The sequence below is a fragment of the Xenopus laevis genome, chromosome 4S (genome assembly GCF_017654675.1).
Source record: "Xenopus laevis strain J_2021 chromosome 4S, Xenopus_laevis_v10.1, whole genome shotgun sequence".
Taxonomy (NCBI): Eukaryota; Metazoa; Chordata; class Amphibia; order Anura; family Pipidae; genus Xenopus; species Xenopus laevis.
The window spans coordinates 109,008,967-109,035,457 of NC_054378.1; the positions used below are offsets into that span (position 1 = coordinate 109,008,967).

The following is a 26,491-nucleotide window of genomic DNA, read 5'->3' on the forward strand; positions in this document are numbered from 1 at the left end:
CCTGACGCAATTAAAGCCAATGCATTAAAATGAGCATAATTGCACTGGCATCAATTCCGATGTTTGGTGCTAGAGTGATGCATGCGACTGATATTGATGCAGGGCACTGAGGGAACCCTGGAGTTACCGTCTGGTCTGGAAAAGATGGTAGTTCCAGGGTTCCCTCAGTGCTGTTATTCAGTAGGTGCATTGGGAACGTGTCACTTTTGTGCTATACACCGGAAATTATGGCAACTGGACTTGGAAAACATTCACGTTTCCTGGATTGGGCCACAGGTTGGACACCCCTGATCTAAAGGCACTTGTGAAACTAGAAAATGATATGATTGGGGAGGTGGCCCCCAATTTAGTGGCACCGTTTTGGTACCACTACCTTTTGTAAGGCTTCCTTTAGTGGGACACACTTTGTGGCCATGGCGTGAGTAATTCACCAGCTTTCAGTGTTTGTTCACTGGCTAATTATTTACTCTGAACGTCAGTGGCAGCTTCCATCTGAAAACCATGCTGTTGAGCTAATGTTGAGCACCTACTTTGATATGTTCCAAGTATTTACTTGTTAGTCTTTTACAAAAGGGACCCCTATTTATTGTTTGCTTACAGCACCCCCCAAAAAACTACACATAAAGGGGAACGCTACAAAAAAATAGCGTGGTTAAACTTTAAGGTAACGTTTATTATGTTATAGTACAGCCAATTCTAAGCAATTTTTCAATTGGTTTCCATTATTTATGTTTTATAGTTTTATAGTTATTTGCCTTTTTCTTCTGACTCTTTGCAGCTTTCAAATGGGCATCGCTGACTCCCTTCTAAAAAACAAGTGCTCTGTTAAGGCCCCTGTACATGGGCCGATAAGAGTCGGCATCTTATTGGCCCGTGTGGGGGGCTCTTCGACGGGCTTCCCTGATCGATATCTGGCTGAAAGTAGGGCAGATGTCGATCAGGCAGATATGGATCACAGCCACATCTGTTCGTTAATTGGATCCGACTGTCCATATGGTCATTCTGATCCACACCACAATGTGGGCATTTAGAGAGATCCCCTCGTTTGTCGACAAACGAGCGGATCTCCCTGTGTATGGCCACCATAAGGCTACAAATGTTCTTGTTACTTTTTATAACTGATCCTTCTATTCAGGCCTCTCATATTCATATTCCAGTCCTTTATTCAAATCAATTGCTGGGGTAATTTGCACCCTAGTTACCAGATTGGTTAAGATGCAAATTGAAGAGCTGCTGAATAAAAAGCTAAATAAAACCACAAATAAAAAAAAATGAAAACCAATTGCAAATTGTCTCAGAACACTCTCTACATCATAATTAAAAGTAATCTAAAAGCATAACAACCCCTTTAAGTTGACGTTTAGTATGTTACAGAATGGTTAATTCTAAGTAACTTTTCAATTCATTTTTTAATGTTTAATTTTTTCTTTCTTATACTTTTCAAATTATTTGCCTTCTTCTTTTGACTCTTTCCAGCTTTCAAATGGGGGTCACTGACCCCATCTAAACAACATATGCTCTGTACGGCTACACATTTATCATTATACCTACATTTTATTAATCATCTTTCTATTCAGGCCTCTCTTAATCATATTTCAGTCTCTTATTGAAGTCAATGCATAGTTGCTAGGGTAATCGGGACCCTAGCAACCAGATTAACAAAATTGCAAACAGGAGAGCTGCTGAATAAAAAAAAAACGAAATAACTAAAAAACCACAAATAATAAAAAACTAAAACCAATTGCAAATTGTTTCATAATATCACTCTCTACATCAAACAAAGTTCATTTAAAGGTGAAAAACCTCTTTAAGGGAAATAACCAACTTTTTTGATATGTATTATTTAAACAGTTTCTAGGTAAATTTGAAATCTATATTTCTTGATCCATTTCTACTTCCTGGTTCTGTATGTTGCACAAGTGTCAGCATGAGGCAGTTCTCCTTCAGGGTGGCTTTTGCTACATTGTTTCATGAGGGAGAACCGGAAGTGCAGAGACTTTATCATTAAATGGCTACATACTGTTAAAACCACTGCAATTTGTAATTCATGTATTTGGAAAAGCTCCTTACTGTTACATTTGCTCTTAAGAAACCACATTTAAGTAACACGCACCTAAACACACCCCTGCTGTTCATTCTGTGCTTTAAACTTCTAGACAAAATTGAGACAGTGACGTCAACGGCGCCTCGACCAATCAACGGCCAGAAAAAGTTATCGCATGCTGCAAGTAACGGGATTCAATCAGTCTCCTCAGAGGCGCTGTAGCCTGGTTGGTGACCCGGTGAATGCTGGGAATCGTAGTTCATTCTCCTGCTACTCCTTCATATTTCAAACGGGCTGGGGAAGTTATAAGGACTACAAGGCCCGACTGCTTTGCGTGATACATAAAGCGAGAGTTTGAGGAGGCGGGGGACAGAGCCTGGCTGATGGCAGGCGGTGAGGTTGGATGGGAAGGATGAAACGCTAAACTTACGGACTATGGATTTGCCAGAAACTTGGGGTCTGCGGGAACGAAAGTAGAAGGAGACAAGCGCGGAGCTGGGACTATTTTTTGTGTCAGGTAGTGAACACTGATTTGTATTATATGTGTGCATGTCTCCTCGTATATGTGTGGGGGATGTTGTAGTCTCGGTTCACATGAAAATAGAGAACATTCTATGCTCGCCAACTGCTTCATCTTAGTCTCCCAGCATACACCAAACGCGCTGCTTTTGGGGGGGAGAAGCATAAGCTGAACACTGGGCTCTTTCACTTAAAAAAAGGAGATTCTCTCAACCACTCACCCCTTCACTTGGTGTCGTCCCATTGTGGGCTACCCAAACACTCCTAAAGATAAAAGAAGGGATTGATTCTCTGCTCACACATTCCTTTACCTTACATCTTCATAAGAAGTGATACAGGTATGGAATCTGTTATCCAGAATGCTGGGGTTTTCCAGAGAAGGGATCTTTCTGTAATTTAGATCTCCATAACTAAAACTGAATTATTTATACCCAGATTAAACACAGTGGGGTTGGTTTTGCCTCCTATAAGGATTGGTTTAATCTTGGGATCAAGAATTTGTCCCATTACGAAAATTTTGACGCCAGCTCAGTTTGTGAGAATTTGACGCTTGCGTCAATTTTGACGCCCGCGTTAACGTCAAATGGGCGTCCGAATATTACCCCCGCGCGTCAGGTTTGACGAGAGCGACTATTCCGACGCGTGTCCAGATTTTTCTTTTATTGCCTGGCTGCGAACCACGGAAAATCGCTGCGAATTTGAATTTATTCATCCATCACTACAAGCTACAGTTTTATTAGAAAAAGAAAATCATTTTTAAAAATTAAGTGTTTGATTAAAGTGGGGTCTATGTAAATCACCTTTCCTTAATTCGGAGCTTTCTGGATAATGGATATATGTGTGTCTTTCCTATAATTTTGCAATAATGTAGCTATTATTGATCATCTCGTCTCTTCTCTCTGTTCTTTTATATAATTATGCAGATCTCCAGCTGTTGCTGAGCCGAAATGTATCCTGGCTGTTCTAATTACTGTATCTTTTACTTGCAGGCACTAGTAACTCTTTTTCCCTGTCTCTACTGGTTTCTGTATATCGAGGTACTATTTACACTGTTCTGTACTAAATCCCTGCACCCCACGCATTTTGTTCAAACTTGGCTGATCCCTGTTACATGTAAGGGCCGGGAATATGGGCACAGGGGTCCATGCTAATTTCCTATAAAGGGGAACCATCGTGAAAATGAAATTGTAATATAAGCTTCATCATACTGAGATAAGAAACTTTCTAAATACAATCAATTAAAAATTCTTCACTATCCCTCTCTCAGCATCTGTTTCTCTTCATTCTGTCTTCATTGGGCAGTTGGGTGTCAGATATTCATTGACAGTTAGATCCAATATATCTTACAGGTAGGGGCTTCTTTTCCTAGCAGATGTATTACAGCTCACTCAAATAACGGGTTCCAGTACAAACCAAATCTATAAAAATTAGGGATGCACTGAATCCACTATTTTGGATTCGACTGAACCTCCGAATCTTTTGTGAAAGATTCGGCCGAATACCGAACATAATCCTAATTTGCATATGCAGATTAGGAAAGGGAAAACATTTGAATCCTGCTGAAAAAGGCCGAATCCTGAACCGAATCCTGGATTCTGTGCATCCCTAATAAAAATAAACTAACACAGTAACTGTGTTTTGCACAAATCCTGCATGTAGAAAGACAGGATTTCTGGTGATTTTAATAGAGTGAGCTGTAATAATGCTTCTAAGTAAATTGAGTCCCCCCCTATAAAGGTGGCCATACACGGGCCGATAAAAGCTGCCGACAGACCGTGTCGGCAGCTTATTGGCCCGTGTATGGGGGCCCCCGACGGGCTTCCCCGATCGAGATCTGGCCGAAAGTCGGCCAGATCTCGATCGGATTAAAAATCCCGTCGGATCGCGGCCGCATCTGTTCGTTGATGCGGTCCCGCGATCCGACCGCCCGTTTGGCGAACGCTAGGATCCGATCGTTGGGCCCTAGGGCCCACGATCGGATCAGGCCGATATTGTCCACCTCAAGGTGGGCATATCGGAGGGAGATCCGCTCGTTTGGCGACATCGCCAAAACGAGCGGATCTATCCGTGTATGGCCACCTTAAGATATATTGGATCTAACGGTCAATGAATATCTGACACCCAACTGCTGCATGAAGACAGAATGAAGAGAAACAGATGCTGAGAGAGGAATATTAAAGATTAACTTGATTTATTTCAGAAACAATGCAGACTTTTTTATTGATTGTATTTATAAAATTTCTTATTTCAGTATGATGAACACGAAATTTTCATTTTCGCGATAGTTTCCCTTTAAGCACATTCCCGAGTGACTGCTTCTTCATTATCGTCTTGACTTTGATGCTTGTCTATGATTGAATTTGCAGGCTCGCTGTTTATACAGCAGACTCTATGTATGGACCTTTCAGCCCTTGTGCCATTCCTTACTTTCTAGTTGTGAACTTTAAAGCAGCTGTTCACCTTTAAATTAAATTTTAGTGTCCTGTAGAAAGTGATATTCTATGACAATTTGCAAATGGTTTTAATTTTTTATTATTCATGTTTTTTTGTTATTTAGCTTTATATCCAGCAGCTCTCCGGTTTACCATTTCAGCAGTCTGGTTGCCAAGTAAATCACCCTAGCAACCATGCATTGCTTTGAACAAGAGACTGGATTATGAATAGCGGAGTCTTCAATAGATATTTAAGATAAAATTGTAGCCTTACAAAGCATTTTTTTAAAGGGGTTGTTCACTTTCTGACACTTTTATTTTTTAATTCAGATAGTTCACCAGAAATAGACTTTTTCCAATTACGTTCTATTTTCTATGTGTGACCGTTTTTCTAATATTAAAGTGTAATTTTTCACCTTCCAAAGCAGCTCTGGAAAGGAGGGGGGGGTCCTGACACTGTAAACTCATCTAAATTGATACATTTAGTTGATACATTTTGTCCCTGCTGAGCAGAATCCCTGACTTTCAACTGTTAGAATTGATACAATAGTTGCTTATACTCTAGAGATGCTGCTGAGAAATGTATCGACTTAATGTTGCAAAATTGTAACCGTTCAGAATCTGCGCCTGAATTACTGAGCTGCCAGACTCAAATACTGGAGACAGGGACAATAAACTTTAAACTTAAATTTGGGGAAAAACGGTAAAAAATAAAAAATGTTAAGTAATTTAAAAAGTCTTTATTTCTGGAAAACAACCTGAAAACAACTCAACTGAAAAAGTGATTGGTAGGTGAGCCAATAACCCCCCTTTTGAAAGCTGGGAAGAGGCAAAAGAGCAAGGCAAATAACAGAAAATGACAATATAAATGAAAATATAAATAATGAAGACAAATTGCTCGTAATTGGGCATTCTTTAACATGCTAAAAGTTACCTCAAAAGTGAACACCCCCTTTAAAACGTAGCTGACACTGTCGGCATCTTATTGACATTTTAAGGCTGCTGGATGTAGTTTTTGCAAAATCTATCAGGCTGCCTGGTGCACATTGATCCTGTAGTGAACTCTTCCATGCTGTGGCTGCTGCATTCCCATCAGTTGCACTAATTCTACCCAACTATGGATTCTTGAGACTTGGAGTAGCAGCCTCCTATGAGATGTCGGGCTTTTTCCAGCCATAACTTGAGCCCTTCCACTCTTGAGCTCTCCATAGAATTCATATTTCATAGCAGTGTCCCATCGGTTGATACCAAATGCCTTTGAGAAGTGCCCGTGCCTAACACACAAAGGGATGCTATATGTTTTTGTTTTGTTTTTTTTCCAGCTTCATAGGTTTTCCATTTAGGGTAAGGGCACACACGCAGATTCGGGGAAATTAGTCGCCTCAACGACAAATCTCCTCTTCTTCGGGGCGACAATCTCCCCGAACTGCCTTCCCGCCGGCTATAATTAAAAGAAGGATGGCGCTCGTGGCACTTAAGGTGGCCATACACGGATAGATCCGCTCGTTTTGGCGATGTCGCCAAACGAGCGGATCTCCCTCCGATATGCCCACCTTGAGGTAGGCAATATCGGGCTGATCCGATCGTGGGCCCTAGGGCCCAACGATCGGATCCTAGCGTTCGCCAAACGGGCGGTCGGATCGCGGGACCGCATCAACGAACAGATGCGGCCGCGATCCGACGGGATTTTTAATCCCATCCGATCGAGATCTGGCCGACTTTCGGCCAGATCTCGATCGGGGAAGCCTGTCGGGGGCCCCCATACACGGGCCAATAAGCTGCCGACACGGTCTGTCGGCAGCTTTTATCGGCCCGTGTATGGCCACCTTTAGTTTCCGAAGTTGCCTCATGAGAAAACTTCGGGTGACTTCAGAAATTAGTGTCATCCTGCTGGCGATTTTTCATTATAGCTGGCGGGAATGTAGTAGAAGGCAGTTGGGGGGGGGGGGGGGGATTTGCTTTGTAGTTGGAAAAAAAATACTAGCCTTCCTATATTTTATTTGTTTTTACCTATAAATAACATTGGCATCAAACAAAATTCTTACCGGGCAGGCTGGTAAAATACCGGCCAGATGGCAACCCTATTTGTAGTGGTTGCACCATGATTCATTACTGCAGTAGCTGGTAGTAGTGGGACTTAACAGTGTCAGGGGCCCACCCAAAAACCTTAGACCAGGGGCCCACTCTCAGTACTATTATTATTCCTCTCCTCACTTAACCTCTATTCTCCTAGTCTCTTTTTTAGTTATACAAACTATAACTTATTATTCCATCTATTTAACCTATTTGTTCTCATATAAACAGTGAATGGCCATGAAATAGGCCAAATATTTAGCAACACAAGGGCCCACTGACACCTGGGCCCACCGGGAGTTTTCCTGGTACGCGGTGGGCCAGTCCAACAGTGGGACTTTATATCTGATATCCAGTTTTCCACAATATTTCGGCTTGGTTTTGCTCTGCCTTAGACCACCGTAAATCATTGTTGCTGCTTTTTTTCCAACGCATCTCCCTCCACTGTAATGATTGGCCCCCTGTTGGCTTTTATACTGCTTTCTAGCATTAGCCCCTGCACACAACTCTTGCCTTTGCATGGTCCTTTGGAGTACACACCTACCTGTTAACTCTCTAACTTTTCTCCTGCCGTCTGTAGACTTCTCTATCCATCGTTTTTGCAGCATCGCTTTAGGGAAAAGGAGTGTGTGACCCTGAAAAAAATGAGTCCAGGTACCATATTGAGAGTGCAATGGAATGCAAAACTGTATCTTTAAAAAAAAATACACAAGTGCTGTAAGATTTGCACGGCAAACTGCTCAGCCTGTGTGATAGCCAAATAAAGATATAAAATTTCAGTTTGGAATTGTAATCTTGACTTTATGCATTGTCTTGACATATTTGGCTGAGCCAGTGTGTATTTCTGTGACTGAAGGGTTGCCAAATCTTCATAATGATGCTGAAAATAACTGGACACGCATGCCAATTTTGTAATGCGTTTGCACTTTTTAAACTGCACTGCCTGTGGCATTGGCTTTTATTTATAGTGGCACAGGGGTTAGCATTGTGGATTCACAGTGCTGGGGTTTGATTGCAATCACATATACACAGCTTTGCTTGTTATTGCCTTGTTTGGGTTTCATTCACAGAAAACAAACATAAGTTCATCACCTTCTGTAATGTCTTTTTTGTGTTGGGGGGTATTAGAATGTAAGGTCATCTGGTGTTTATTTTTTGTAGAGGATTTACTTCACCCAAATAATAATAAAAAAAAAATACAAGTTTGCAATGTGAAGGAACTTAAAATGTTTCAGTGGCTATAAAGCTGTTTGCAAATGTTGTTGCTAAGGAAAGTGGTATCTGTGTGTCTTTTCTGTTTCTGCACTGCTTCTCTTGACTCTTGAAACATTGTAGCTGAAGACAGCACCCCTCCAGCCAAGACTCCAGCTTCTCATGTTATTTGACTTACAGAAGCATGCAAGGTATTGAAGGAATTGAGCGTTTTGGCTGGAGGTTGCTCAGGCTGTGGACACTCGGGCTGTGTATTTTTGCAGACTTACATGGATAGATCCGCAGACATACATGGACAGATCCGCTCGTTTGGCGATGTCGCCAAACGAGCGGATCTCCCTCCGATATACCCACCTTGAGGTGGGCAATATCGGGCTGATCCGATCGTGGGCCCTAGGGTCAAACGATCGGATCCTAGCATTAGCAAACGGGCAGTCGGATCGCGGGACCGCATCAACGAACAGATGCGGCCGCGATCCTACAGGATCTTTAATCCCATTCGATCGAGATCTGGCCGACTTTCGGCCAGATCTCGATCGGGGAAGTCCGTCGGGGGCCCCCATACACGGGCCAATAAGCTGCCGACTCGGTCTGTCGGCAGCTTTTATCGGCCTGTGTATGGCCACCTTGAGAGAAGCAGATCTGTTCAGTGCTCCATTGATTTGAATCAGATCAGATCACACATAATGGAGCTAAAGCTGAGGTCAGTATTTGGGTTGATCTCTGCCTGTGTGTGAGCCCACACATGCTGATCTGATTCAAATCAATGGAGCAGGGGCACTGAGCAGATCGGCTTCTCTCAGTCTGCAAAAATATGCAGGCTGACAACAGCTAGAGCCAACAGCCTGTGTGCCCATAGCCTTATGCTACATTGTTTGAACAGAGAGAACAAGCTGTGAGAAGGATAGAAATGATTAGACAAATACAGATTCTGCTTTCAATATCATTAAAGGGGAACTATTGCAAAAATGAAAATTTTATATAGGATTCAGCACACTGAAATAAGACACTGTAAATAATCAATTAAATATTCTGCATTGTTTCTGAAATAATCAAGTTTATCTTCACTATCCCTCTCTCAGCATCTGTTTCTCTTCATTCTGTCATCATGCAGGAGTTATTGTCAGATAGTCATTGACAGCTAGATCCAATATATATTATTGTCAGTCATTGACAGTTAGATCCACTATATCTTATTGTCAGTCATTGACAGTTAGATCCACTATATCTTATTGTCAGTCATTGACAGTTAGATCCAATATATCTTATTGTCAGTCATTGACAGTTAGATCCAATATATCTTATTGTCAGTCATTGACAGTTAGATCCAATATATCTTATTGTCAGTCATTGACAGTTAGATCCAATATATCTTATTGTCAGTCATTGACAGTTAGATCCAATATATCTTATTGTCAGTCATTGACAGTTAGATCCAATATATCTTATTGTCAGTCATTGACAGTTAGATCCAATATATCTTATTGTCAGTCATTGACAGTTAGATCCAATATATCTTATTGTCAGTCATTGACAGTTAGATCCAATATCTTATTGTCAGTCATTGACAGTTAGATCCAATATATCTTATAGTCAGTCATTGACAGTTAGATCCAATATATCTTATAGTCAGTCATTGACAGTTAGATCCAATATATCTTATTGTCAGTCATTGACAGTTAGATCCAATATATCTTATTGTCAGTCATTGACAGTTAGATCCAATATATCTTATTGTCAGTCATTGACAGTTAGATCCAATATATCTTATTGTCAGTCATTGACAGTTAGATCCAATATATCTTATTGTCAGATAGTCATTGACAGTTAGATCCAATATATCTTATGGGGGGGGGGGTGCTTCCTTTCCAGCAGATGAATTAGAGCTGACTCAAATACCTGATTCAGTACAAACAAAATAACTGCCTTTTGCACAAATTCTGCATGTAGAGAGACATGATGTCTGGTGATGACTATCTCACACCCAACTGCTGCATGAAGACAGAATGAAAATAAACAGACGCAGAGAGAGGGATCGTGAACATAAAATTAATTATTTCAGAAATGGTACATAGGAGTCTAGTGCAATAACATTTAGTGGCAGAATATTTGGCGCAGTCCCTGTGATAATTTAAGGAAGCAATATGGTCTTGACATTAAACCAGGGCATTGACTTGATCTCTTCTGGTTTCCTGTAACTTTGGTCAAAGGTCTGTGCCCTGCAGTACTTTAGGGTTATTAAAGTCTGAATGCTAAAAACTTGAAAAATTTTAGTTTTTTTACTGCAAAATCCTAATTTTTAGTGGAAAAAAAAAACTTGAATTTTTCGAGATTTATTATATCCCGAAGCTGCAAACAGTCCAAATCTGAAAATACTAGTCAACCTGTCGAAGTCCTATTTAAAATTTGAAGATATTATTGTCTGGGCTGGGTTTCGCACGATAATCCGAACATTTGGGCTTTTCCGATGACTTCACAAAAACTTCTGACTTTTCGTGGGGGTCAAATAATAAAAAAAAAATATATATATTTTTCTTTTCGTGAGACAGGCTGAAAAAGTTGTGGTTTTCGTGCGACCATTCGAAAAAGTAGATTTTTTTTTTTTCACGTTTTTTTTGATAAAGGGCAAATTGTGGATTCTACTTTGGTCGGACTTTTTTATTTTAAAAAATCTGAAAAATTCGAATTTTGATAAATAACCCTTAACAGTCCCAGTATATCTTGGGCTACTGGTATACAGGTGATTGGTTATGTTCTTGGTTCAGGGCTCTGCATGCTGTACTGATCTGTAAGGTGCTATGTTTAAAACACCATGCAGCTAGAACAAATATATTTCTGATTCTGGCATTGGAGCCTCGTATAATTGGGCAGCAGTGGCCGTCTGTTTCCATCACTAAGTGCAGACTCTTTTCTGTACAGTACAGACCCCCGACCATCAGTCAAAGCCTCCCCCTTTTATTCTTCCACATGTTTCGTTTCTGTGTCTGATGCTGGATTCTCAGTATCTCCCTCTTCCTCCCCGCTCTCCTCCGGCTTTTCTATTTATAGAATCACACGACATTATTATAACCAAGTTGAAAAGTATATTTTCATTCAATCACCTTCCTCCACTGCACACTCACATGGCCCAGAACATGCTGTGGTTTTTTTTTTTTTTTTTTTTGTGAGGCAACTGTAAACTTTGCGCTAGCTTCCAGTCTCTGTACAATCATTGCTTCTGAATGGCCCTCATGACCTGGTTAACAAGGTTATTGTGTACTATAATTGTATTCTGTCCAGTAGTAATGGATTCAAAAAACCTGGTTTCATTTCATTACCCCATATTTTTAGTTTCCTGGCTATAATCTCCGTATAAGTAATTCGCCTTTGAATCGGCGTTTATTATGTTATAGATTACCCTACTCGTAGCAGCCTTTCAGTTGGTCAGAAAAGTAGCTGTGAAGCTAAAATTTTATTTTCACTTACGGTAAAGGGGAACTATGCCGAAAATGAATGTAATATTCGCTTCGGCACACTGAAATAAGAAACTTTCTAAATGCAATCAATTAAATATTCTTTATTGTTTCTGAAATAATCAAGTTTATGTTCACTATCCCTCTCTCAGCATCTGTTTCTCTTCATTCTCTCTTCATGCTGCAGTTGGGTGTCAGAAATTCATTGAGCGTTAGATCCAATATATCTTATGGGGGGGGGCTCCTTTTGTCTAGATGTTTTAGAGCTCTCTATTAAGTTCACCAGATATCATGTCTCTCTACATGTAGGATTTGTGCAAAAGGCAGTGATTTTGTTTGTAGTGGAATCGGTTATTTGAGTGAGCTCTAATACATCTGCTAGGAAAGGAGCCCCCTATAAGATATATTGGATTATTCATCTGACACCCAACTGCTGCATGGAGACAGAATGAAGAGAGACAGATGCTGAGGAATAGTGAACATAAACTTAATTATTTCAGTATTTAGATGGTTTCTTACTTCAGTATGAGCAAGCTTATATTACATTTTTATTTTCGTGATAGTTTCCCTTTAAGCCATCCCCTGTTTCTCTCTCAATCTTAACCAATGCCCGGTTGATAGGGTATGCTGTTCCAAACTGGAGAACTGCTAAACAAAAAGCTAAAAAAAAAATTATAAAAAAAGGAAGACCAATTGCAATTTGTCTCAAAATAACATCTGCATCAAACAATTAATTTCAAGGTAAACTAGCCCTTTAATATAAGTGCTTTTTGTGTTCATCTGTACAGAGTAGAGGATAAGGGCTGAAAGTGCAGATAATACAATCAATATGGATTATTAAAGCTATTGTGAGCTTGCTTCCTACTGTGAGGGCTGTTTCTACTCCCTGTCATGTATTGCCCATTATATTTGCATGGGGGATAGAATCTCTTCTTTCCTTTGTTTTTGCTGTACTAATCAATGTGTACATTGTTTGTGGAATTATGTATGCCCCAGGGAATGTTATGGTTAGCCATTATTATTTTTTTATTCGTAGACCTAGTGCCAAAATGATGTTACAATCCCATCATTATAAAGTAATATGGTATAGTCCATTGTAACTTTACAGTTGTGTACAATATTCTGTGTATTGAGCAGACACAATGCTATAGATTCATTAATACACTTTCGATGATACTGGTGTTCTGAAATACTTCTACAATGTACGTATCGTGATTTCTTCATTCGTATCTACTAAATGTAGAAACAGTGAGGTAAGCATTTAGCACATTTAAGAAAATATAAGAAATATGCGCATATATACAAAAGTACAGGAATTGGATCTGTTATTCGTGAACTCGTTATACAGAATACGGGAAGGCCATCTCCCATACACTTAATATTGATAACATTTTCATTTTTGAAAATTTGCCTTTTGTTTTTAATAATGATAATAATAAAAAAAAAGTACCTTGTATTCCTAGCTATATTGTTAATCCTTAATGGAGTCAAAACAATCCTATTGGATTCAATTAATGTTTAATTTTTTTTAGTAGACTTAAGGTATGGAGATCCAAATTTTGTAAAGATCCTTTACCTGGAAAACCCCAGGTCCAGAGAATTCTCAACAGGTGCCATATATATTATAGGGTGCACTTTACATAAGAATAAAGCTTGCATTCCTTAAGGTGGCCATACGCGGGCCGATAAAAGCTGCCGACTGAGAGTCTGCAGCTTATTGGCCGTGTATGGGGCTTCCCCGAATGAGATCTGGCCGAAAGTCGGACAGATCTCGATCGGATGGGACTAAAAATCCCGTTGGATCGCGGCCGCATCTGTTCGTTGATGCGGCCCCGCAATCCGACCACCCGTTCCCATTCGATAGGATCCGATCGTTGGGCCCTAGGGCCCACGATTGGATCAGTCCGATATTGCCCACCTCGGGGAGAGATCCACTCGTTTGGCGACATACGAGCGGATCTCTCCATGTATGGCCAGCTCTAGGCTAATCTTTGTTCTATGTAGCACTGAAGTTGCAGTTTTACAGGTCTGACTCCAAGATAAGAAGATAAGTGTGTGTTCTCTCTTGAATGGTATTATCACAGGCATTTTATTTGGCTGGTACACCATGCACCAATAAATGATTTTTTGATACATGCTGGATGGCGACTGCTGTGAGTGCTTTTGTGGACTGATTTTTAGCTACTGGTACTTATTAATTGCTGTAAAAAGTATCTTATATTACATTCATGGCATTAGAAAGACATCAGTGTAATGGGACACTGATGTTTTTTTCTCATAACTACAATTCCAACCCCAGGTTATAATTGTTGAGTACTGCTGGCTTGTTATGCCTTTTATACCACTAAAACCACGGAACACGGAACATTAAATGTACCTGCTGGTCCCTGGATACCAATAAGGTTAAGTGCAATGAAAAAGTCGGTCGATGATGATGCGGTACTGACAAATTCACGGATTGTCTTTCGGTTTTGAACTTTGAACCAGCTACTATAATGGAAACTTAATTTGCTTATATATTATTTGTTGAAACTACACGGAAAGCAATTGTTTGATAGTCCGCTTGGAATTGTGTCTTTGGATTTAACTGGTTTCAACTACACCTCCCACATACTGAGACACAACGTGCACAATAACTAGCTAATGCGTATTATTTGAACATTGTTTGGTTTAAAGGTACCCTGGCGAGTGCTGTATTTATGGCTTCCGTGTTTGGTTGCTGGTGACCAATAGTTAAATTTCTGATTGATTTCCAGCCTTATCACCAATCAGATTTTTGTTATCCGGGCTTTAGGTTAATTGCCAGTGCATTTAGCCACCCTTATTTATTTGATTTATTTAAATTTTCAATGTCATTATAGAGTTGCACTACCCTATTTTCTTCATTTTCTATTGGATCCACCAGAAAACTTTTGCATGCTGTTTGCACAGAATTTATAGAGCACAAAATGTAAAATTATTGACATTGCCTCTTTTGATTCACAATCCATAGAATGCTTTATTTGATTACTGTACAGACAAAACACTGGGGCTCATTTGCTAACATTTGACAAATTTGATCCAGTGGAGTAACCCATAGCAACTAATCAAATTTGTGTTCTGTTTTACCCTCAGTGGTTGGATCAAGCTAATTTCTGATTGGTTGGTATAGCTTGCTAAAACTCTGCGATATTTAAAAAGTTGCAAAAGCTTTAGGGTAAGGGCACACAGGCAGATTCGGGGATATTAGTTGCCCCGGTGACAAATCGCCTCTTTTTCGGGGTGACAATCTCCCTGAACTGCCTTCCCCTACCTTCCCACCAGCTTTAATGAAAAATTGCCAGTGGGGTTGCACTCGCGGTGCTTCATTTTCCAGAGTCACCCGAAGTTCCCTCACAAGGAAACTTCGGATGACTTTGGAAAACAAAGCACCACAAGTGCCATCCCGCTGGCGATTTTTCATTATAGGTGGCAGGAAGGTAGGGGAAGGCCCGAAGGAGATTTCAGGGAGATTGTCGCCCCGAAGAAAAGGAGATTTGTCTCCGGGGTGACTAATCTCCCCGAATCTGCCCTTACCCTAAGGGGGCAGACACACAAAGCTGACATACATAGCAATAGCATAGACAATACTGAGAATTAACTTCTTTTAAAACACATGTAGTGTCTTGGCAAATCCAATTATCACTATTGTCTATTTTGTAGCCGTCCGTGACAAGTAGCGGACTTGTAGCTTTGTGTGTCATCACCCTAAATATGGGCATCTTTAGCAAAATAATCTGCTATCTCCAACACGAATTGTTTATATTCTTAGTCATTTGCAACATGCAAGGGGCTTGAAATAAATTGTACCCATCGCGTGCATGAGAAGTTAGAAGTGATAATATTGTTGGAATATTTAGCCTTTGCAACTAACGCTTTGAGGATATTATTGTAGAGGTATACTATTACCTTGTTTAGAATTGTATAAAGATGTTGCCAACATTCTCAGACTTTTCCAGACATGTTTGATATGTGGTTTTCATATGTTCCACTGCACAACAATGCATGCGTTAAAAGATTGCCCTGTAGGTATGTAACAGCATTGGTGCTCAACAGTTCAGCAGCATCTTAATGGCAGAGTCTTGAGCAAATGTAGTTCTTTAAAGGCACCAATGACGAACCCTTTAGGTGCTGAGGGTTAATGAGGGTGCTACTCTTTACTTGTCTTCAGCTTTAATGAAATTGCGAGTCTTATGGGGTTATTTATGAAAATCTGTTTGGTAGTGGTGCTCTATCCAGAAACCTTGCTGCTTGACTTGGTTCCCTTATTCCATGTAGTGAAGAAGTAGGATGGCGCACACTGTTGCAACTGTGCTAAAACATAAGTGTTTTATTTGGATCTCAAACAAAACACTTATGTTTTAGCACAGTTGCAACAGTGTGCGCCATCCTACTTCTAAACTATATAGAATAAACAGTACCCCATCTCAAACTTAAGTCAAACTTAAGTCAATGACGGTTGTCCAGTTTACAATTGGAAGATACCATGATCTGGGCTCGATTTAGCATAGAAAGCTAAAAAATGTGTGTTCTTTTACAATTTTAGCGAGTCTTTTCTCACACCTTAATTTTCCAAAGACATTTGTTGATAAAAATGTGGATAGGGGATTGGTTGAAGTAGTTTTAAGAAAATAGTGAGTATATATAATCAGTCATATGAAAAAGTTGGGGAACCCCTCTCAGCCTGCATAATAATTTACTCCACTATCAACTAAAAAGATAACAGTGGTATGTCTTTTATTCGCCAGAAACATCCGAGTATTGGGGTGTTTTATGACAAAGATTTTTAGTGGAGCAGTATTCGGTTGTATGAAATTAAATCAAATGTGAAAAAACTGGCTGTGCAAAAATTTGGGTACCCATGTAATTTTGCTAATTTGAATGCATGAAACTGCTCAATACTGATTACTGGCAACACCAAATTGGTTGGATTAGCTCCTTAAGCCTTGAACTTCATAGGCAGGTGTGTACAATCATGAGAAAAGGTATTGAAGGTGGCCAATTGCAAGTTGTGCTTCTGTTTGACAACATGGGATCCTCAAATCTCTCAAAAGATCTGAAACCAAATTGTTTAGTATCATGGTTTAGGGAAAGGCTACAAAAAGCTATCTCAGAGGTTTAAACTGTCAGTTTCAACTGTAAGGAATGTAATCAGGAAATGGAAGGCCACAGGCACAGTTGCCGTAAAACCCAGGTCTGCCAGGCCAAGAACGTCTTGCTGCAGATGGTGTATGTGTACAGCGTTCTACAATTCAACGCAATTTGCAGGCAGGGTGATGAGAAGGAAGCTCTTTCTGCACTCACGCCACAAATTTAGACCAGCCACAGTCATTTTGGAACAAAGTGCATTTGACTGATGAATCAAAAATTGAATTTGGTCATAACAAAAAGTGCTTTGCATGGCGGAAGAAGAACACCGCATTCCAAGAAAAACACCTGCTACCTGCTGTCAAATTTGGTGGAGGTTCCATCATGCTGTGGGGCTGTGTGACTAGTTCAGGGACTGGGCCCTTGTTAAAGTCGAGGGTCGGATGAATTCAACCCTATATCAACAAATTCTTCAGGATAATGTTCAAGCATCAGTCGCAAAGTTGAGGTTTCGCAGGGGTTGGGTATTCCAACAAGACAATGACCCTAAACAAACTGCAAATCTGCATTTATGCAGAGGGAGAAGTACAATATTCTGGAATGCCCGTCACAGTCCCCCAACTCGAATATCATGGAAAATCTATGGGATGACTTGATGCAGGCTGTCCATGCTCGGCAGCCATCCAGTTTAACTGAACTGGAGAGATTTTATATGGACGAATTGTCAAAAATACCACCATCCAAAATCCAGAGTCTAGAGGCTGTTACACTTGCAAAAGTAGCTCAACTAAGTATTGACGCAATATCTCTGTTGGGGTGCCCAAATGTATGCACCTGTTTTTGTTATGCCTTATGGAAAAAGTATTTCAGCAGTGACCTAAAAAATGCAAAATATGCAGTTATATATTAAAATACACAGGTATGGGACCTGTTATCCAGAATGCCAGGGACCTGGAGTATTCCGGATAATGGATCTTTCCGTAATTTGGATCTTCATACCTTTTAAGTCTACTAGTAAACATTAAATTAATCCAATAGGCTGATGGTTTCTGCTCACTTTAAATGGTCCTAATGGCAAGAGATTTCAACTATAAAGCCTGATTTGATTCTTTTTTTTCTTCTTCACATTTATGGCCTAATAGGGAATAAATCCCATTGGTCAGAACTGCAGGTATATTTGGTGCTGTTAATGTGAAATGTAAAGTTGGTGTTATTTCTAACTGGGTATAAGAAGGATCTTGCCCCGGAAAATAAGCTTTTCTTGCAACATGAAAGGTAATTGTATACATAATGACATTATACATTTCAGATTGCTTGTGCCGTGTGAAGCTGCTAGAAAAAAGCCTAACATTTCCTGAATACAAGTCTTTTTCTTGGTGCTCAGAAAATGCATAAAAGCAGCCACCACCAAGCACTTCAGCTGAGATGCAGTACATTTTCCTTTTATGTTTGCACAATAACGCAGGCTTTTATCTAAGCTGTGAGGTTATAGCCCGAGCAAGATGTGTTGTGTCCCGAGCTTTTTAATGAGATATTTAATAAAAGGCACTGTGTGCCCAGGTGCTGTAACCTATAGCAACCAGTTAGAAAAGTTGCTTTTAAACAGTTGACAAGTAATTGACAACATCTTTGGTTGCCATGGGTTACTGCACCTGGGCAAATTTGGTGTGTTTTATTACATATGAGAGTGTATATTCTGTATGTAGTGGAGGGTATTGATCGCTCAGAGGGGTAGGCTTTAAAAGTGATATACATCCAAAAATATTTTTTTAAGGAAAGAAATGATCTTTAATCTCTTGAATCTAATTTCCAGTGTGTACAAGTATGGGACCTGTTATCCAGAATGCTCGGGACCTGGGGTTTTCCGGATAAGGGATCCTTCTGTAATTTGGTTCTTTATACCTTAAGGCTACGAGAAAATTGTGTAAACATTAAAGGGGACATTTCATATAACCTTCATATTCAGATATATTGCACATCCTTCCTCAAAACATGTAATGATGCAGAAAGAAAAACGTTTTGAAAGCATTTTACCTCCTAGAACTGTCATTATATTAGAGCTGCAGAGAGAACCTCTCTCCTCAGTGTCTAGGCTGAAATGAAGAGTGGGAGTGTCTGTTCATTCTCTCACAGGAAGTGGTCACAGCACTGACTGACATGCTGAACACCTGAGCTGTAGCAACCAAACCCCGCCCCTCCCACCCTCTGTCCTGTGTATTCCAGCTTGTACATAACTGTCTTATGGTGCTACCTGATCATTCACTTATAACTCTATAATACACAAAAGCCGTGAATATCTTGTAAATTATATCCTTATAAACGGTGAGTAGTGATGTCATCAGTTATAAACGGTGAGTAGTGATGTAATTTCTGTCACATGACTCACTAAAATTTGTGTATTATAATTAATAAAGTACCCCCAGTTGTAAAATATGAGGATATTATAAGTTACCTCGGAGTTCCATGACCTGTATAAAAACACTCGGCCTTCGGCCTCGTGTTTTTATATGGTCATGAAACTCCTTGGTAACTTATAATATCCTTATATTTTACAAGAGGGGGTACTTTATTCACTATATATCTTACATGCTCAACATAAATCAATAGATGTGAAGGTTAATATAAACTGTAATAGTAATGTAATAGTAATAGTATTTTCTTTTATTTAAAGTACAACAGTATTGTCCTGTGTTCCACAGCAAATAGGCATCAGTCACACCTGTACCTGGACATAATCTATAGTCAATAATGTATTGTTATACACTATGCAACTCCCTGACTTTACATTTATTACATTATAAAACTTGTACAAAGTGTACATTAGTATTTACTGCTATGATATTGCAGAACAGCAGCTGTAGGTTTGTTTTCCTTCATATTGATATATGAGCAGGTGCAGGGAGTTGCAAGGGAGTAAATGCAGCTGTTCTGGAACAATTTATGACCAGGTGCAGGGAGTTGCAAGGGGATTGCAGCTGTTCTGGAACAATTTATGACCAGGTGCAGGGAGTTGCAAGGGGGAATGCAGCTGTTGTGGAACAATTTATAATCAGGTTCAGGGAGTTTCAGGGTAAAATGCAGCTGTTTTGGAACAATTTATGACCAGGTGCAGGGAGTTGCAAGGGGAATGCAGCTGTTGTGGAACAATTTATAACCAGGTGCAGATTTATCAAGGGTCGAATTTTTAAGTGATAAATACTTCGAAATTCGACCCTTGAATTAAAATACGTTGACTTCGAATATCGAAGTCGAAGTATTTTTCACCGAATTTGGCCATGGAACGATCAAAGTAATATCGTTCAATCGAACAATTAAATCGTTCAAATCAAACGATTTTTTTTTTTTTTTTAAAGATTAATTTTTATTGAATTTTACAACTTAAAGAAGATAGAAGGAAGAGAAGCTAGATAGAAAAGGAAAAGAAGGGGGAAGGAGGGGAAGTATGGCTGTAAATTGATGTTCACTGGTTAGTTGATGTGGCTGGCGACTCGAGCCAAGGTTTCCATATACTTTCAAATTTCTTTGGGCATCCTCGGGCTAAATACGTCAGTTTGTACAGTTCCAATTGCGAATTGATCAGTCCAATCCATATACTCAATGTCGGTGGCATTGGGCCCATCCAGTGCAGGGCAACCACTTTTTTTGCGTAGAAGAGGAGCAGCCTCATCAGACATCTAGTATTTACTCTGGGTATCACGGAGTCCAGGAGACCCAGGAGACAGGTAGCAGGGCTAAGTATTTGGGGAAGTTCCAGTTCAGTAGCCATAAAGCTCACAATTGCCCTCCAATATCTGAGTATCACTGGACAATCCCACAGTAAATGCATAAAATTGGCAACAGAAGCACCACATCTTGGACAGCTGGGTGAAGCCACCCTCCCCATATTATACAGTTTCTGTGGAGTGAGGTATGTTTGGTGTATGATCCGGAATTGTATAAGTTTGTCTCTAACACGCACCAAAGGAATATAAAGATTGTCTATGATTTCTTCCCAATCATCTGGGTCCACAATAACCCCGCTGTTCTCCCACTTATATTTCACTCTGGGTCGGGGATCATATCTATTGGAGATTAAGTGTTTGTAGGTATTGGAGAGGAGTTTCGTCTTAGTGGGCTGAGATACTAATTCTTCTAACCCCGTGTACAGTAGTTGCAGAGGAGGAGTTGGAAATTGTGTTGAGCAAAGATGGCTGATTTGGTTGTATCTGAATTCGGATAAATCAGGCAGAGAGAGGGTCTGACGAAACGTAGCCAGTGTGTGAAGACACCCATCAGTGTATACTTGGGACAACCTCTTTAGCCCTAACTTAGTCCAAGTTCCCACTTCCAAGAATGCAGCTAAGTGTGAGTAATTACTGTTACCCCATAAAGGTGCGTCTGGAGATAGTGTGGTGTTAGCCTTAGTGAGCTGCACCATTGCGTCCCAGGCTCTCTTAGTGGCATCCATAACAGGTAGTAACGGGCCAACATCTTTTTGAGTCCTATATAAAGCATTATGCAGGCTTTCCACAGAAGTGAGAAATAGTGCCTCTATTATGGATGCTGGGTTGTCTGCGTCAAACACTTTCCAACTGGCTGCATGGGAAGCCTGGGAGGCAAGGTAGTAAAGCTCATAATTGGGAGAGGTCAATCCCAGCTGGTCTTGCGGGGCATTGAGAGTGACTCTGGACAAAGTGGGTGTTTTATTTCCCCAAATGAATTCAGATTGCGTGCGGTCTATATCATGTAGGACTTTCTTAGGTATGTGGCAGGGGGTATTACTTAGTATATACAGAAATTTAGGAAGATAAATCATTTTACATATGTTTATTCTGCCTATGAGCGTGAGAGGAAGCTTAGTCCAGTGTGCAAGTGTATCCTTAAATTTGCGATGTAAGGTGTATAAATTATGCTGTAAAAATAGTGTCGGGTCTTTGTGTATCATTATCCCCAGGTACTTAAAATTATCTGCCACTTTAAGACTACAGTCCGAGTCCATCTCTGTCGGGAGTTGTCCGTCAAGGGGAAAAATTATGGACTTGTCCCAATTAATTTGGAGGCCTGAGAACCTTCCAAATCTCTTAAAGGAGAAGGAAAGCTACCGAGGCATTTTATTGCCAATAGATTAGCTGCAATAGTGCAAGCTAGAATGCTATATTTATTCTGTAAAATGTTTTACCATACCTGAGTAAAAAGCTCTAAAAACTCTCTGTTTGTTTAGGATAGGAGCTGCAGTATTAACATGGTATGACATCACTTCCTGCCTGAGTCTCTCCCTGCTCTGGGCTCAGATTACAGTAGAGAAGGGAGGGGGCGGGGGGAAGAGGAGCAAACTGAGCATGCTCTTGCCCAGGGCAATGAGGTTTAAGCTGAAGGCAGGAAGTCTGATACAGAAGCCCATGTGTACACAATAGAAGGAAAGAAATGCAGTGTTTCTTTTGATAGGGGACTCAGAGCAGCACTACTTTGGGGGTTTACTGGTATATTTAGATGGACCTTTCTGATAAGGCTTACTTAGTTTTAACCTTTCCTTCTCCTTTAACAATTCCAAGAACAGTGATGAGTGAATCGTGCGGGTCCGCCAAATATAGCAGCGTATCGTCCGCATATAAGGAGATCTTCTCCTCAATTGTTTTGTATATGAGTCCCTTTACTCTTGGGGAATTCCTAATTGCTATGGCCATGGGTTCAATAGCCAACGCGAAAATTAATGGGGAGAGGGGGCACCCTTGGCGAGTACCTCTTGTAAGGTGAAATGGTGATGAAGCAATGCCATTAACCCTGATGGATGCCCTTGGTTCGCTATACATCAGCTTAAGCCACTTTGTGAAAGAAGGACCAAACCCCATTCTAGTCATTACCTCAAATCAAACGATTTTAGTGTACGTTTGAACGATTTTACTTCGATGTGTGGAGACTTAGAAAAATGGTCTAGATTAGAAGGTCCCCATAGGCTAACATCGAAAGTCGTAGTATCCTATTCGATGGTCAAAGTATCCAAAAAATTACTTTGAATTTCGATTTTTTTTTTTACTTTGACCCTTGATAAATCTGCCCCTAAATAAACCCAATAGGCTGGTTTTACTTCCAATAAGGATTAATTATATTTTAGTTTGGATCAAGTACAAGTTACTGTTTTATTAGAGAAAAAGTAAATCAATTTTAAAAAAATTGGATTATTTTATTATAATGGAGTCTATGGGAGACTTCCTTTCCGTAATTCGGAGCTTTGTACATGTATTACTTACAAATGTGCACTGCTTTTAACGTTATTTGTAAATATAAAGCAGTGTCTGTCTGTCCCTTTCTGTTCTACATACTGGTGGTAATGATTTTTGAACTAATTTAACAAAGGCCAGCTGATGTAATAGACCTGTACGCCTTTCAGAGGCACATTTATCAAGGGTTGATTTTTAAATTCATGGGAGTTTTTTTAAACTTGCCTAAACTCCCATAAAGTCAAATTCGACAAGTCAAAATTTATTAATAAAATCAAATTTTTTAAAACTTGGACAAATTTAAACAACCCGAAAATTCAAATTAGGGAAGCCCCGAATCCACTATTTTGGGTTTGGTTGAGCCCCCGAATCCTTTGCGAAAGATTCGGCTGAATACCGAACCAAATCCCAATTTGCATATGCAAATTAGGATTGGGTTCAGCTGGGAAGAAGGATTCTTCCGAATCTGTTGAAAAACGCCGAATACCGAATCCTGGATTTGGTGCATCTCTAATTCAAATCGAATTTGATCAAACTCAACTCAAGTTTTTTCTCTGAAAAAAACTTGAATGTCAGGAAGGCTGCAAACATCTCCAAATTGATCCCTGGACCTCTCCCATTGACTTAAACAGAAATTCATCAGGTTTTAGTTGGCGAATAGTCTAATTCGAATTCTTAAAGGGCCAGAGTATGAGAAATCTCGAAAATTGAATTTGAATTTCTTTAAAATTCCAATCGAATTTGGATAACTCCCTTGTCGAATTTGACCATAACATTTTTTCAAAATTTCTAATTTTCAATTCGACCCTTAATAAATCTACCCCTCTGTGTTTTGCTAAGCCTCCTAAAGACCTCCCAGATAACCCAACATTGGGGGCCCTTTGTCACAGCTATTAGAAGTAAAACACGCTAAGCAATATAGCTCTCTGGGGGATATAATAAAGAACTATTAAAAATTCCCACTAGGGACTGGGTTCACCAGGATGTTCCCTGGCAGAAAGATGGCTGCATGGGGAGGATAGTGGGGTGTCTAAAGCTACACCACTGATTTATAATATTCTTATTTTGTATATATATCGCCTGGAAAATTCTGATCTTCAACCTTGGGATCCCCAACCTAAGAGATGATTAGAAAGAGCAGAAGGAAAAGAGAAAATAGAGAGACACCACTGATTGTTAGTTTGCTCTAGTGGAAGGCTTATCATCATCCATAGCGCCAGCACGTTACACATCGCTTTAAAATGATTTATAAAAAGCAGGGGTCTTATAATAATTCAACAAACAAGGGTTACCAAGTAGAAGATAGGATCACAGGCCCTGCTCACAATAGCTTACAATCTAAAGGCTTTGCACCTGAAAACCGCCGTGTCCAAATGGCCACAAATCTGGCATTCTCATTGCGCCACTTATTTTACACAGTTTTTTTTTCTTTCCTGTGAATTTTTGGTTTACACAGCATAATAATAGGTCCATTGCACCTTATTTGTGGAGTTGTTGTCCTTTCTTTAGGGCTCTACACACGTTTGTTTTTCTGTGTTTAACATGCGTTTAAACGTGCGTTTGAGTGCAAATAAACACATTCACTATTTGATTCCCTTATATTCTGCCTTGCTGTTGTGTTCTACTCCATTTGCATTTCAGTGCTTTTGTTTAGACACAACATGCTGTGTTTTCTTGCACTTGCCGTGCGTTTAGCTGACAATAGAATAGAGGGTTGCATTGGGAACGGAAAAAAAAGTGCTTAGTTGCATTAAATAAAAAGCCATTTAAACACACTATATGCGTTTTTTGCACTCGGCAAGCGTTTAAAAATTCCATTTTACATAGTTGGGTGTTTTTCAAAGTTGCCATGGTTTAAGGAAAAATATTCTTTAATTCCAAATGTTTAGTTGTAACATTGTGTGGGGTATAAAAGGAACAAAGAAAGCTGCCTGACAAAGAAACCCTGAGGTTAACATCCCTCCTGCCAGCAAATCTGTCCTTCTTAAGTGCAAATATCAAATGCAGCTCTGTACTAAAAGCTCCATGCAATGTGGACTCTTGTATAAATGCGCTGCTGCTCTCAGGAGACATGCACACTAAAATTACTTAAATCAGACTCTGAAACTAATAATTTAGCCAATTCACTACTTCATTTATCCTGAGTGCTGTGACCGGATTACATGCAAGGTTTGGCTAATAATTTTCAAATTTGAGTTCCAGCATAGTTTACATGACTAGTGTACACTTCAGCTGTATATAGCAGCAGAATAACTGATGTTAATACTTAAAGGAACAATAACACCAACCTATAATGTATTGTTGTGCTGCACTGGTGCAACTGGTGTGTGTGCTTCAGAAACTCTACTATAGTTTATATAAACAAGCTGCTGTGTAGCCAAGGGGGCAGCCATTCAAAGCTGAAAGGAGAAAAGGCACAGGATACACAGCAAATAACAGAACTCTGTAGTATACACTGCGATTCTTCAGAACTTATCTGATATCTACTGGGTATAATGTGCTTGAATGGCTGCCCCCATAGTTACACAGCAGCTTGTTTATATAAACTAGTGTAGCGTTTCTGAAGCAAAAACACCAGTTTTACCAGCACAGGGCAACATTAAATTATAGTGTAATTCCTTTAAAACACTTTTTTTTGGTGTTACTGTTCCTTTAAGAACTTTTTGCATATTATTTCCTGAAACTCTGCAAACAACTGTAAAGCAGTTTTTTTTTCATTTTTTTTTTATCCGTGAGCCAAGTTCAAATGTAAAAAAAAAAGCTGGCAACACCACCACGCAAATAGTTCCCGTTGGTGCCCCTATGTGGACTGGCAGCCTACATGGCACTCATTTTGTGAGTACACCTGGTTTTTATGCAACCAAAACTTGCCTCTGAGCCTGGAATTAAAAAAATAAGCACCTGCTTTGAGGCCACTGGGAGTAACATCCAAGTGGTTGGTGAGAAACATATTGCTCGTGAGCCACTGGTTGGGGATCACTCACGTAAAGGATGAAACTGTAAACCTTTAAGTGTTTTTGTGAAGGACACTGGAGACGAATGTAAAATGATTGCACCAAATTTCAGGTGCTTCTGTTAGCAAAAATAAAAATTTGAATTTACTTATTTGTTACTTAACTAATGTGACATGGAAATTTATAGTAAAATGTGGCATTTGTTTCTGCTACTCGGCACAGATTGCAGTGAATTGGATACCTGTAGTGTAATTTGTTTTGTTTACAGGCTTTTTTGGTTTGATTAGTCAGATGTTTTTCTTTTTATGCCAAGTTGACAAGAAACCATATTAGTGTACTTCTGAATGAATTAGATTTACCATTTCAGCCATTTGCAACACATTGTAGTCAAGTTTGACAAACATGGTGGTACACCCCCCAAAATGTTTGGTTTCTTTGCTCCAAATCAAACACTGCTCGAGGCATTCATTTCACCATTTTCTTGGGTTTTGGGCATTTCACA

General features: G+C 39.8%; 1 protein-coding gene across 8 annotated transcripts in view; it reads left to right on the plus strand.

Moving 5' to 3' along the window:
* Positions 1-2,382: 2,382 nt before the first annotated feature.
* Positions 2,383-26,491, plus strand: part of itpr1.S (inositol 1,4,5-trisphosphate receptor type 1 S homeolog) — a 136,702-nt gene continuing 112,593 nt past the window's right edge. For 3 of the 8 annotated variants that reach the window (XM_041591266.1, XM_041591271.1, XM_041591270.1), the window contains exon 1: positions 2,384-2,561. The gene's annotated coding sequence lies outside the window, so the exon portion shown is untranslated. 8 annotated transcript variants of the gene reach the window in all.